Source organism: Mirounga angustirostris, unplaced genomic scaffold (assembly GCF_029215605.1).
Source record: "Mirounga angustirostris isolate CCGP_5_RB_7025 unplaced genomic scaffold, mMirAng1.0.hap1 SCAF_6, whole genome shotgun sequence".
NCBI lineage: Eukaryota > Metazoa > Chordata > Mammalia > Carnivora > Phocidae > Mirounga > Mirounga angustirostris.
The window spans coordinates 75,784,512-75,796,617 of record NW_026991714.1 but is presented as its reverse complement, the minus strand read 5'-3'; the positions used below and the strand labels follow the sequence as shown (position 1 = coordinate 75,796,617).

Here is a 12,106-nt window from a genome sequence, read left to right as displayed (position 1 = left end):
ATCTGTGTTCATCGACTCTTGACGTCATCAGTAAGGCTTCAGTCAACAGTAGGTGATCAGTAGTTAAGTCTCTGCAGAGTCCAAAGTTACATGCAGATTTTTGACTGCGTGGGAGGTGGGTGCCCCCAGCCCAGTGTGGCTTGTGGGTCACCTGTAGTTGCTTTCCTTCCTTTTATTTATATCATGATGTACAGTTTACAAGCCCATATTTGACTCAGACTGACCAGCTCCACCTCCTTAGCTTCTGTCAGGCCATGGGGGGTCAATATTGTGGGCATTGATGTGCAGACAAATGTTAAAGAGTTGGCCGGCTGGGAAGGGGGGACAGGAAGGGGGACAGGAGGGACGACCAGAGGGAGGATGGAGAGGGATGGGAGGGGAAACGGGAGGGAGGACGGGGGGGGGGGGAGGAGGGATGAAAGGGGGGATGGAAGGAGAACTGGAGGGAAGACGGAGGGAGGACTGGGTTATAGTGCTTACTGGCTTCTGTGGTGTAAACACTCCCTGCGTGGCTGATTTCCCACCACCAGCAAGTTGAGTGCAAGCTGAGCTGAGAAGTGCTGGGCAGGCACACCCTTTAATACCAGCCCCCGCCCCCCCAACACAGACGGTAGTGCAAGGAACACCAAGAGCCTAAACCATAATAAAATAGGAAGTGGTGAGTTTGCGCATTTATTACTTTTGTTTTTAGTCTGATTTATGTCAGTCATATGTTTCTGTGATGTCACTTTGAACGATGGCTCTGTGGAACGGGCTTGCCGGAAGCCCCGAGAGTCTGACGGCCTGCCCCGGGGGCTGGTAGGACAGCGCTGGCTGCAGGTTCCCTGTGGCAAAGGCATCTCTAAGCCACAGTTCTTCCATTATCCGTCTCGGCCCTGGGGGTGCGAGTTTGGTTGCGTTGGTCAAAGCAAGGTCTGCTTTTGAGTCTGTGCCCCGTAGCTCACATGGCCATGCTCACCTGGCTTCTGGAACTGAGGAGAGGCCCTGCGGCCAGTCTGGAGCATCAGCCTCTTTTCGTAGGCGTGTTAACCCGGCTCGGTGGCTGCCGCGGTCCCCCTGGCCTCACGCCCTTCCGAGTTTCTGCTGTCACTTCACTGTGCTCCCTGAACTTGCGTCCTCGGGTGGGGACACTCCGGGGACCACCCACTGTAGCATGTAGCTTTGCTTTTGTTCGGAAATTAAGTTTTAATGGACGTGACTTGTCTCCAGAGAGAGAGAGAGAAACAAAACAGGACAATACCTGGGTGGTTTCACGTTCATGCTGGCTTGATGAAAATCCTGGGGAGTGAAATGGAGGGCAGAACGGACGCTGGGTCAGATGGCCCAGTGTTTCCTCTGCATGCTGGCTTGCCCTTTCCAAGGGAACAATTGGAGCCTGAAATTGCTAAGTAACAGCTAAGATTGTGGTGGTTGCTTTTATTTTAAATCTCACCCACCTCGCTCTCAAAACACATTCTTTATTGAACCTAAAAAAAAAAAATGCCTTCGATATTTCAAAACGTTCCTTTGTGTCGATTCCCTGAAGCAGGCTTACATAATCTTAAGACATTTATTTCCCTTATTTCCTCCTAAAACAATAGATATTTATAGTTCCTACAGAGTCAAGGACGGACTTGGATTATTGCAAAAACAATTCTTGTCCCTTTCACGCTGAAGTGGATGGATGGAAATCTGAGACACTTACCTCTGGATTAAGAAATATTGACCCGTGTCTCAATCAAGATGAATAAGGGTGTCTTTGGTCACAGTGAAAGCAGACTTGGGAGAAATAAGCAACAGAACAACCTCACCACACATAAAATATTCTGATTTATGATTTCTCTCCCTAGGAGGCACCTGCTGCTATTTCTGGACATCCCCAGTGTAGACAAGTGTTTGGTCAGAGAGTTGTCAGGTGTCTGGTCCTCAGACGTGCAAATGTTAGAGCCATGAATGGTGTGCCATCAGCAACTCAGAAGTGTGAGTCGTGGGTTACGAGGGTAAATTCTAGTACAAATAAGACAGGCTCATTCCACATTAGGAACTGATCAGGCCCGAACATAGAAAGCCGTGATTTCAAAACAGATGTGGTTGATGTCATAAGAGATGTAGTAAATATTCTGGAAACCACCAGGAGAGAGAAATTACCTGTGTGGCAGGAGTGGTGAGGTCAAAGAGACTTTCAGGAGCAGATGATGTTTGTAGTGGGTATTTAATGATTAATGCCTTTTATTAAAATACCTATTTTAAAAATTATAAAAGTCATCCATGCTAATTGGAAAGAACTTTAAAAATGTAAATTCATCAATATTATCACTACCTAGAGATACCATTATTAACCTTGTTTGGGTTTTTTTTGTTTGTTTGTTTGTATTCTGCCATACTCTTCTAACCCTGGATGAGATATGTACTTTTTTTCTTCCTAAAATGGATTATTTGTTATAAATATTGTTTTGATTGATTTGATTTGATTGACAGTGTACTGAAACCATGCCACGTTGATGAATACACAGCGACATCCCATTTGTTACTGTTACACAGCATTTCACGTGTTCTGTGGTCTGTAATGTATTGAACCAGGTCCCCAGAGTGGGCATTTTGGTTGTTCTCAACTTCTCCTTCGAGAAAGCACACTATGGTGAACATCTTTGTGCATGCATTGTGGTGCACCTCCCCAGTTCTATGGGCAGGATCTTTGAGCAGAGTTGGGGCAGTGCTGAGGGCACATTCTAGCTAGAAGAAAGAGTGTGAGCAAAGAGGCAGAGGTGGGAAAGGAAGATGTCAGTCTGGGGAAAGGGTGAATTGTAGTTGAGCAGAATGTTAAGAAAAGAGAAGTAGCACTAATTGGGGCTGTAGGTGGAAGATGGGGCTCTCCCATGCCAAGCCCTTTATTCATTCTCAGTTGGGAGGCAGACTGGAATCCGTAGCCTAGTTCAAATGAAGTTTCTGAGTATCTTCAGTTTTCCTTAAGTTCCCTTGTCTGGGGAAGAAGTAATTAATTAATTGTTATAGATAATAGATAACTAGATATTAGTTATAAATAATAGATAATTAATAGTTCTGCTTTCCAGAACTTCTTGAGAGCCTTAAGAAACCAACAAATTGGGGAGTGAATAATTAATGGAAGTCAGGAAGAGAGTATGTATGTATAGAAAAGACTGTAAGATTAGAGGAGACTGTGGTTTTGAAAAGTAAAGGAAACATCATTTATTTATATATTTTATACACTTATAAACACACTGTGAATAAAATGTAAAGACAGTTTGGGAAAGATATGGATTAGGAGACAAGTATCATAATTTAATAATAATACTGTCTTCTGTTTCCTAAGGGGGCTTTGATGTGCTCGTATGTTTTAAATGCATTGTTTTACCTAATTTCTCAAAAACTTCCTCAGGAAGAGTGCAGGATTATCTCCATTTTGCAAGTGAAACGGAGGCCTCCCAGGCTGGCTTTGGGGAGGCGACACCAGACTTGGAGTTGGAGTTCAGGGGCTGCTAGGGCCTTGGACAGGTCTGGGGACTTCGCTGGGAGGGTCGTGAGGCCATCGTAAGACCTGGAAGGTGACGCGGAGGAACTGCTTTCTGTCCTGGGATGGCTTCTTTCATCATCACCGCAGGGAAGAAAACACTTCCTCAGCCATTTTCTCTCCCCTTTGTGGTAGATCACACTGTTGTCAAAACACCTGTTCCTTCCTACCCACCCTCCATCTCTGTGGGAGAATTACACTTTCCCACCCCAGTGAGGGTTGGCCCCAGTGGCTTTCTTGGCCATAGGACTTACTTTGGCCAAAACAATGTGAATGGCGACGACATATGCCATTTCCCAGCAGAAGCTTTACATCAGGCCTCGGTCGGCCTAGTCTCTCTTGTCCCTGCCATGAGACCGCATGTCCCAGTCAGGAGTGCTCCTTCTCTAGTCCCCGTGAAGAATACATGCAAACCAGCCACAGCTCACCTCCAAGGAACCAAACAGGAACCAGGAATAATAAGTCCTTTCTCTGTTGTTGGCCTCCAAAATGTTGGTTCTCTTCGATACCGCAGCACCCCGGGATCACGACCTGAGCCCAAGGCAGATGCTTAACCAGCTGAGCCACCCACACGTCCCACTTCGTTTTGTTTCTTCAAACACTCGTAGAACATGTCCCAGGTCAAGGTCTGGACGTCTAGAGGTTTCAAATAATCCAAGCCCTGCGCCCAGGCTCAGGACTCTTCGAGCTCGGCGTGCCTGGGTGCCGTATATCCAGCAGCTATGGAACGGGGCACACAGTGGGGACACACAGACCTGTGTCACATGGTCACGGGTGGGCTGTGCTCTGGGAGGTGAGCCCCCTCTGTCGTGTGCCGTCCTTATGATGCCCTTGGAGTGGCATTGCCCTGCGTCCCTCAAGCTCATCTCCCCGTCTCCTCAGCCCGTGTTTACCACACTGTCTAGTTTGTGCTAAATGTTAGATTTTCTTATTCCCATCTCGTAGTGAAACCGTTTGTACCTACTCATCCACTAGATTAGTGTATATGTCTTTTCTTTTGACGTGTGTCGTAAACTGTTCAACTTCACAGGTGACGTATCTAAAATTTTTCCCTCGCAGAATAAATTGCCTAACATGTTATTACAACAAAATTAAACTCTTCGTAAATTCTTGACTGTTTTCATTGATCTCACCGCCCCAAGTTATTTGTTCTTTTTTTCCGTGATGTATGAAGTGGAGGTCATTGTTGTCAGAGTGCTCCTTTGCGTTTTCCCTTTATGGTATCTGATGTGAGAAGGCTCTGTGTGGGCTCAATAATATACCGTACCCCAATTTGGAATAATTTGGAGTTGACCTGTCATATTTCAGATCCTGTGTCTAATAAGCTGACGGGTGTTCAGGGGCTCTGACTTGATTTCATGTTTCCTAGTGACTCGTCCTGGCTTTGGACCATGGCGTGGAACCAAAAGCTCAGAGAGTTGACTAGTCTGACGAGTAGTTTCTGAGCTAAGACAGTGCACGACTTAGCTACTCAGTCATTCAGCGATTTTCTGTCTTGCTACTTTTGACCACCTCTCCACTTGGATTTCAAAAGGCACATGGCTCATTTATTATTCAAGTCCCATTTTGGACCAAGGGCTTTCACCCTTTTCTGTCCAACAAGCACAGAAAGAAAGGGGTACAGCCCTAGTCAGACAGGAAGGAACACTCAGGGAACTGCCCTGGTGTATCAGTAAGGTCTGCTCTTACAGTTGGGTGGCAGGTTCATGATTGTTGATTTTAATATTATTTTTCCTGACAGATACATTAAATATATTCTCTTGTATGTATTAAATACTATATAACCAAAAAGGTTTTTTTTTTTTACTGGCCAGTCACTGTCAATAGCCAGACATTAACTTTCTATAGCCTTCCTTTTTTTTTTTTTAAGATTTTATTTATTTATTTGAGACAGAAAGAGCATGAGCAGGGGGAAGGGCAGAGGGAGAAGCAGACTCCCCACTGAGCAGGGAGCCCGACGTGGGACTCGATCCCAGGACCCCGGGATCACGACGATCTGATCAGACAGAGAAATATTTTCTCTTGTTCTACCACAGAGAAGTGTCCTCTGTTAGGAAGGATATAGAGGGGCACCTGGGTGGCGCAGTCGGTTAAACGTCTGCCTTCAGCTCAGGTCGTGATCCCGGGGTCCTGGGATCGAGTCCCGCGTCGGGCTCCCTGCTCAGCGGGGAGTCTGCTTCTCCCTCTGCCCCTCCCCCTGCTCATGCTCTTTCTGTCTCAAATAAATAAATAAAATTTTTTTTTTTTTTTTTTTTTTAGATTTTATCCATTTATTTTGACAGAGAGAGAGACAGCGATAGCAGTAACACAAGCAGGGGGAATGGGAGAGGGAGAAGCAGGCCTCCCGCCGAGCAGGGAGCCCGATGCGGGACTCGATCCCAGGACCCCGGGATCATGACCCGAGCCAAAGGCAAACGCTCAACGACTGAGCCACCCAGGCGCCCTAAATAAAATCTTAAAAAAAAAAAAAAAAGGAAGGCTATAGAAAGTTAATGTCTGGTTATTGACAGTGACTGGCCAGTAATCCCTTCCCTGTTTTGCAGGAAAATCTCAGTGTTTACTTACACAGAGTCTGAAACACCAGCCCTGTCCCCTCAGCTGTAAGCCCATGCCTGCCTGGTAGCTTTGGGGACCAGACATAATAGCCCCATTTCGGGATCAAACGTACACGGCTTTGAAGCTGGCTCTACCCGTCTTAGCAGTTGACCTTGGGCTCATTTGACCTTGGGCTCAGAACCTTCTTGACTCCCAGTTAACAGTGGGCTCTGTACAGCTGTTAACACCCACCTTGCTGTGTTGTGTACACATTAAACAGGAACTAACGTGTGTGCAGCAGAAGGCACTGTCGTGACTAGATCCTCAGTAAATGAATTAAATTGAGCATGTCTTTTGCTCGTTCTAGGTGGAATTTCCAGTACATTTTCCTATAGGAGCAATGTTAAGAATGAGGTTTGAGCAGTGTTAGAAAAACTATTAACATTATACTTGAGACCAATCATAAGTTAAATAGGCTTTTAAAGGCTGGCCAGAGAAGCCAGTGTCTATGTTTTGTCTCTCATGAGATGCGTTTCAAGTGCTGCATGAGAGTTCATTGACTTCAGACTTTAGAAGTGAACTTTTAGAATGTAATTTATTACCAGGCTGAGGGCTGTTTAGATAACCTTTTGCTCGGACATAAAATGGAATTTCTTGACGGGCAGTAGTGTTTTTTGGGCAAATGAGCCTTCCTTTCTACTTTGGGGAGGTAAACTCACCTTCTGGAGACCTTGCTGTTCTTCTCACCAATCCAACTAGGTAGTTCTAGTGTAGACTGGCCAAACAGGAGACCTTGACCACTGGGTGGGCGCATGGCCCCGCGTGGGACCAGGGTGAGTTTTCCCTGAGACTCTCTACAATTACAGCTGTGGAATAGTCCCTCTCGGTGGCAGAGCTGGGAGTTAAGTGGAAGAAGACAGATTTCAGGAAGGGAGAATGGAACCAATCTATAGAAGCGGAGGTGCCATCTGGTCCTGGTGGGGTTCATGTTGAGTTGGTCCTAAAATCCAGCTGCCCCTATGGCTTTTCCTGTTGCTGGGTTATGTAGAGTCAACACATTCCACCTTGCTCTTATTTATCTATTTTTTAATTTTTAAAAATTTATATATTTTCAAGTTTAAATTCAGTTACTTAACATATAGTGTATTATTGGTTTCAGGGGTAGAGGTCGGTGATTCATGAGTCTTACATAATTCCCAGTGCTCAGTCCATCACGTGCCCACCTTGCTTTTACTGGGGATGCCTCAAGTGTCACTTCTGTTACCCGCAAGCTAGAGAATGGTGACTAATTCATCTGTTTCGACTTCGCATATATAAAAAGTTGTGTCTTTGTAATGGCAATTATAATAAATATAATTACATAGTAGGGCAGCTGGTTTATGACATAGCTTTTTGAGAACAATGGTAGTGTTTATTCCTACCTCATAAAAGCAGAAACGTATTAGATTAGCACTAATCAAAGGATACTAGTAACTGTGTGTGTGTGTGTGTGAGAGAGAGAGTGAGTGAGAGAGAGAGAGAATGACTCTTAGAACACACTGATAGTCACCAGAGGGGAGGTGGGGGGATGGGGGACACAGGTGATGGGGATGAAGGAGTGCACTTGTCTTGATGAACACTGGGTGATTAAAATTAAAACTTAAAAAAAGAGAGAGAATGACTCTTGATAGGAGTTTGCTCTAAGGCAAATATCTTATGATGTTTGATTTTAAACCATATAAACAAATACATCGGATGGTGCTCATAGTTACAAGTTGCCTTGAAGAACCGCCTTGTGCTACCGTTAACAGGAGCACTAGTAGGTAAACAGTAGATGTTCGTGGTTCTCCCATGTACACTGAGGGGAGACCTTTAAGGAGGAATTGGTACTTTGACCAGGTTGCCAAATGTGTGTTTATGTGTGCCTTACTAGAAGGGGGAAGATAAAACGCCTCTGTTTTCTTCAGTGGGTTAGTGTTGCAGGAACAGAGATTTTATGTGATGACACTCTTTTGTAAACTCTACTTCCCTGTAGGAAGTATCCGATTTGCTCTCTCAGTAGTTGCGTTCTGTAATGTTGGAACATGTCAGAGAGAGCAAAGAAACACATCTGCCGCTTGAGTTCTGCGTGCCAACTGGTTTGAACAGCTATAATATTTGCTTCTTCTTGATGTGTCAGCAGTTGGAAGGAAAGTTTTCCTTTCTCCTTTGTGGCTGTTACCGAACCGAAGCATCAGTTATATCAACATGACTGTATTCAGAATTGGCTGTGTCCTGAGAGGGGGGAGCGGATACAAAGCCTTTGAGACACAGTCTCTTCCTCAGATGGACTTTTATCATCTGGCCAGAGAGAAGGGTCGGGGGGGGATCGCGAATTGAAGGAAGATGCTAAGGTTGTGTCAGTTTTGAGATGGAGGTATGAAGAATAAGGTCTGTAGGCATTTGGAGGAAAGGAGAGCTCTCCAAGGCTTGAGTGAGTGGCGGGGGGGGGGGGGTGTTCCAGAAAAAGGAGAGGTCTGGAAGGTCACCACTAGTGTGAAGAGTGAGTCGGTCTACAGCCAAGGGGTGTGATGTGGGCCTCCATGTGGAGGTGTACTGTGCCTCCTGCTTTAGGGGAACAAATAGACCAGTTGCCTTATTTGACGGAGAGTTTTTAAGGTGGACAGTGGGGGTTGGAAAGGTGGAGGCGGGTGTCTGAATGAATATCATGGCATTGGGCCCATGGGCTAATTGTCACTTTTTGTGAACTATACACCCATAGTCTCTACTACTGATAGTTTTTGTACTGTAGGCAAAAAAGACATCCTAGAAACAGTACGTTTTAGCAACATTGGCAACTTTGTCCTTATTTTGGAAGCATAATAAGGATTATTGTAAACATCTTTCAACTGCTTTGAGTTAATGAATGCAGATAGACATGTATGAAACCCTCCTTCCTGGACAGAGCACCCATTCCGTGAATTTTAAGCTTGACTGGGTCCTAGGCAATAGAAACAAAGTAAGTCATCTCTCTCTTTTCTGGATGGCTACCTTGCCCTTTCTCTTTCACGTTTGTATCTCGTTGTATCTGCATACGCCTGCCCACGCAGACAGTTGCATTTTTCAGGCTGCAGGTGTTAAGTTTCCTGAGTTGCCTGCATACATATCAGTTTTATATATACAGCCTTCCCATATAAAAGAGCTGCTATTCTTGGTGTAACAGCCAACATATTATCAGTTTGGCCAGTATAACTGGTTATAATAATTTTGTAAATAGAAAATCACTGTGCTTAAAAATACATATATATTTGCATGAATGTTTGAGGAAACTTGCCTATGAAGCAAATGTTTTCCTTTTGATCTCTACTATAAAACCACAGCTGTTTAATTGATAGAGGGAAGGTTTATGACATGGTGGCTGGGCTTTCACATTTATCCTGTGATGGTGATGATGCCCTGGGAGCACAGAGGGAGGGGATCTGGCAGCTGGAAGAGCAGTCGGGGGACACTCAGCCTTGGTGACCTGGCATGGGGGAATGAATGTCTGAACCAGGAATGGGAAGAATGGTACAGATACGGGGGACACAGTAGGAGGCTATCATCATACCTGTTGATAGTGAATGAGAAAGAGAGAGAGAGCACTCAGATGACTCTAGAATTTAACTCAAAGCTTCTAGGATGATGAGATTACCTTTATGTGAAAGTCAAAGAGAGATTTTTCAGCTCCATCAACTAGACTATGGGCCAATTTATGCCTGTTGCTAAGGATAAATAGGAGGTTATAGGCTTAGCTTGTGCCTGCCCTTTTTTTTTTTTTTTTAAAGATTTTATTTATTTGACAGAGAGAGACACAGCGAGAGAGGGAACACAAGCAGGGGGAGTGGGAGAGGGAGAAGCAGGCTTCCTGCGGGGCAGGGAGCCCGATGCGGGGCTTGATCCCAGGACCTTGGGATCATGACCCGAGCCGAAGGCAGACACTTAACAACTGAGCCACCCAGGCGCCCCGTGCCTGCCCCTTTTGACCATAAGTTGGTCTTTCGGGTGGAAGAACTCATGGAGCCCTTCAGAGAGATGAAGTGGATGACTTAGAGCCGTGCTCCTGGTCACTTGTGGGCACAGCTGGGATTAGGGACTCCTGGTGCAGTGCTCTTTCCACTCTTCCCTGCTGGCTTGGAGAAAATCCCATTTTAGAAGGGGCCTTTGATCTCACTTTAGATCTGATCTTTGGCTAATGAATATTTTGAAGAATTTTTGGCCTATAGAATGAATGATTGGTTCTAAAAAAATACGAGGAAGTTAAATTCGTTAAATTCGGGAGATTGTCTCCAAAGCCAAGAAGGTTTAATTTGTAACTTAAAAAAAAAAAAAATTCTTCCTCTGCTAAAACTTTACCCCCACTAGCCATCAACTCATTTCTTAACTAGCAGTTAAGAACCTAGCGGTTCTGGAGTCTTATGTGATTTGCCAATTCCCAGTTACCTAAAGTTTCCTTTAAATATTTTTATTCCATAATGTTTAGGGCACAATAACCCAGATGGAATGAGTATTTGCAAAATCACTCTTACTTTTTTAAAAGTTGGTTTACTGTGGCATGAATGAAATCGTTTCAATTTTAAGCCTTTTTTTTGGTAGTAAAATTCCTATTGTTAAGAACACCAAATCCACGAATCGTAAACCAAAAGTTTTTTTATTATTATTATTATTTTACCACTTAAATAAAGGATTCAGACCACACAACACCAAGGTACTATTCCAGCTCTAAAGTTATTTGGATATTTTAACACTGAAAAGAATTTTTAAAAAAAATTCTTTTTAAAGAATTTTAAAAAATAGCCTAGTTTTCCCTAGTTTTGGAGATTGATTTAGAACTTGGATAAGACAGCACTGAGTGTCCGCTGTATGGCAAGCACTGTGCCCAATGCTTTGTGCGTATTACTACATATACACTGTCCCACAAGCTGTCAGGTGGGCATTTTATCAAACCTCCCTCATTGCAGATAATTAACTTGCCCAAGGTCATTCGGTGTCAGAGGTCAGATCTGAATCTGCCGTGATGCCAGATCCCATGCTCAGGACATCCAGAATGCCTAACTCAGGAGCTTTTTCTTAAAGCAACAGAAATTAACCTACATCCATGGATCCAGTATGTCATGACAAGCTTAATTCTTGTTTTGAAAGAGTTTTTGAAGAGCCATCTACCATTTTCTTAGAAGTTGCTAAAGGCTGAAGTTGGGAAAAAAACCAAAACAACTTCTTTTTTAAAGGCTGATACAAATCAAGGCAGGAGAGTTCCGCCTTAGCCCACAGTGAACACGCTTATTGGTTAGGATCGCACGGGCTGACTCATTTCTTTTTCGCTGTGTTAGAGGGCCACACCCTGCATTCCGAAAAACCGAATGCTGCCCGGCCACACCCGCGGCCTGCCCGCCGGAGCCCCCGGGGTCGGAGCCGGCGCGCCTGCTGCCCGCCCGGCCCCTGCGAGGGTGTGAGTGTCTGTGCACGTCGGCCGGCCAGGCCGCGGGAGAGGCGCGGGAACGGGGCGCCCCCCCGCCGCCCCGCCGCCCCGCCCCGCCCCCGGCCGGAGCCGCGCGCTCACTCGGCGCCCGGGGAAGTCCGTCCGCCGCGACTGCCTCGGGGGAGGAGAGACGTAAGTGAGCGCGCTCTGGGCCGGTGGCCGGCCGGGGCGCCCGCGGGGGTGCGCGCTGCAGCCCCGCGCTCGCCGGCCTGTCTGCCTTGCAGCGCTGTCCCGGGAACGCGGGTCCCCGCGCCACAGCCGGGCCACGCCGCCCTGTCGCCGAGTGCGCGAGGACTCTCGCCGTGCCCTTGCTGAAACGGTGGTTCGGGGGGGGGGGGGCGGCCGCGAAGGCCCCGAATGTGGTGGGGGTGCTTCGGAGAACCAAGGAGCAGGGGGTGGTTTCGCTCTGGGGTTACCGGACAGGCCCAGTGGAGGCTTTCGAGGGAGTGGGATTGCATTTACAGTTAGGTTACTAAGTTTTGGGGGAAGTTCTCTCTCAGACTCCAGTCCCTGTCGGGGGGTGGGGGGTGGGGGGCGCAGAGGTCCTTGAGCTAACTCCTTGGGCTGGCGGGGAGCTGCTGTGAGTGAGA

General features: G+C 46.1%; 1 protein-coding gene across 20 annotated transcripts in view; it reads left to right on the top strand.

Annotated features, from left to right (window-relative positions):
• Positions 1–12,106, top strand: part of SGMS1 (sphingomyelin synthase 1) — a 265,936-nt gene that overhangs the window by 161,521 nt on the left and 92,309 nt on the right. Inside the window, exon 1 of one of the 20 annotated variants that reach the window (XM_064594562.1) lies at positions 11,368–11,648. The exons of the other annotated variants lie outside the window; for them this stretch is intronic. The gene's annotated coding sequence lies outside the window, so the exon portion shown is untranslated. Of the gene's footprint in view, positions 1–11,367; positions 11,649–12,106 lie in introns of those variants that run through there. 20 annotated transcript variants of the gene reach the window in all.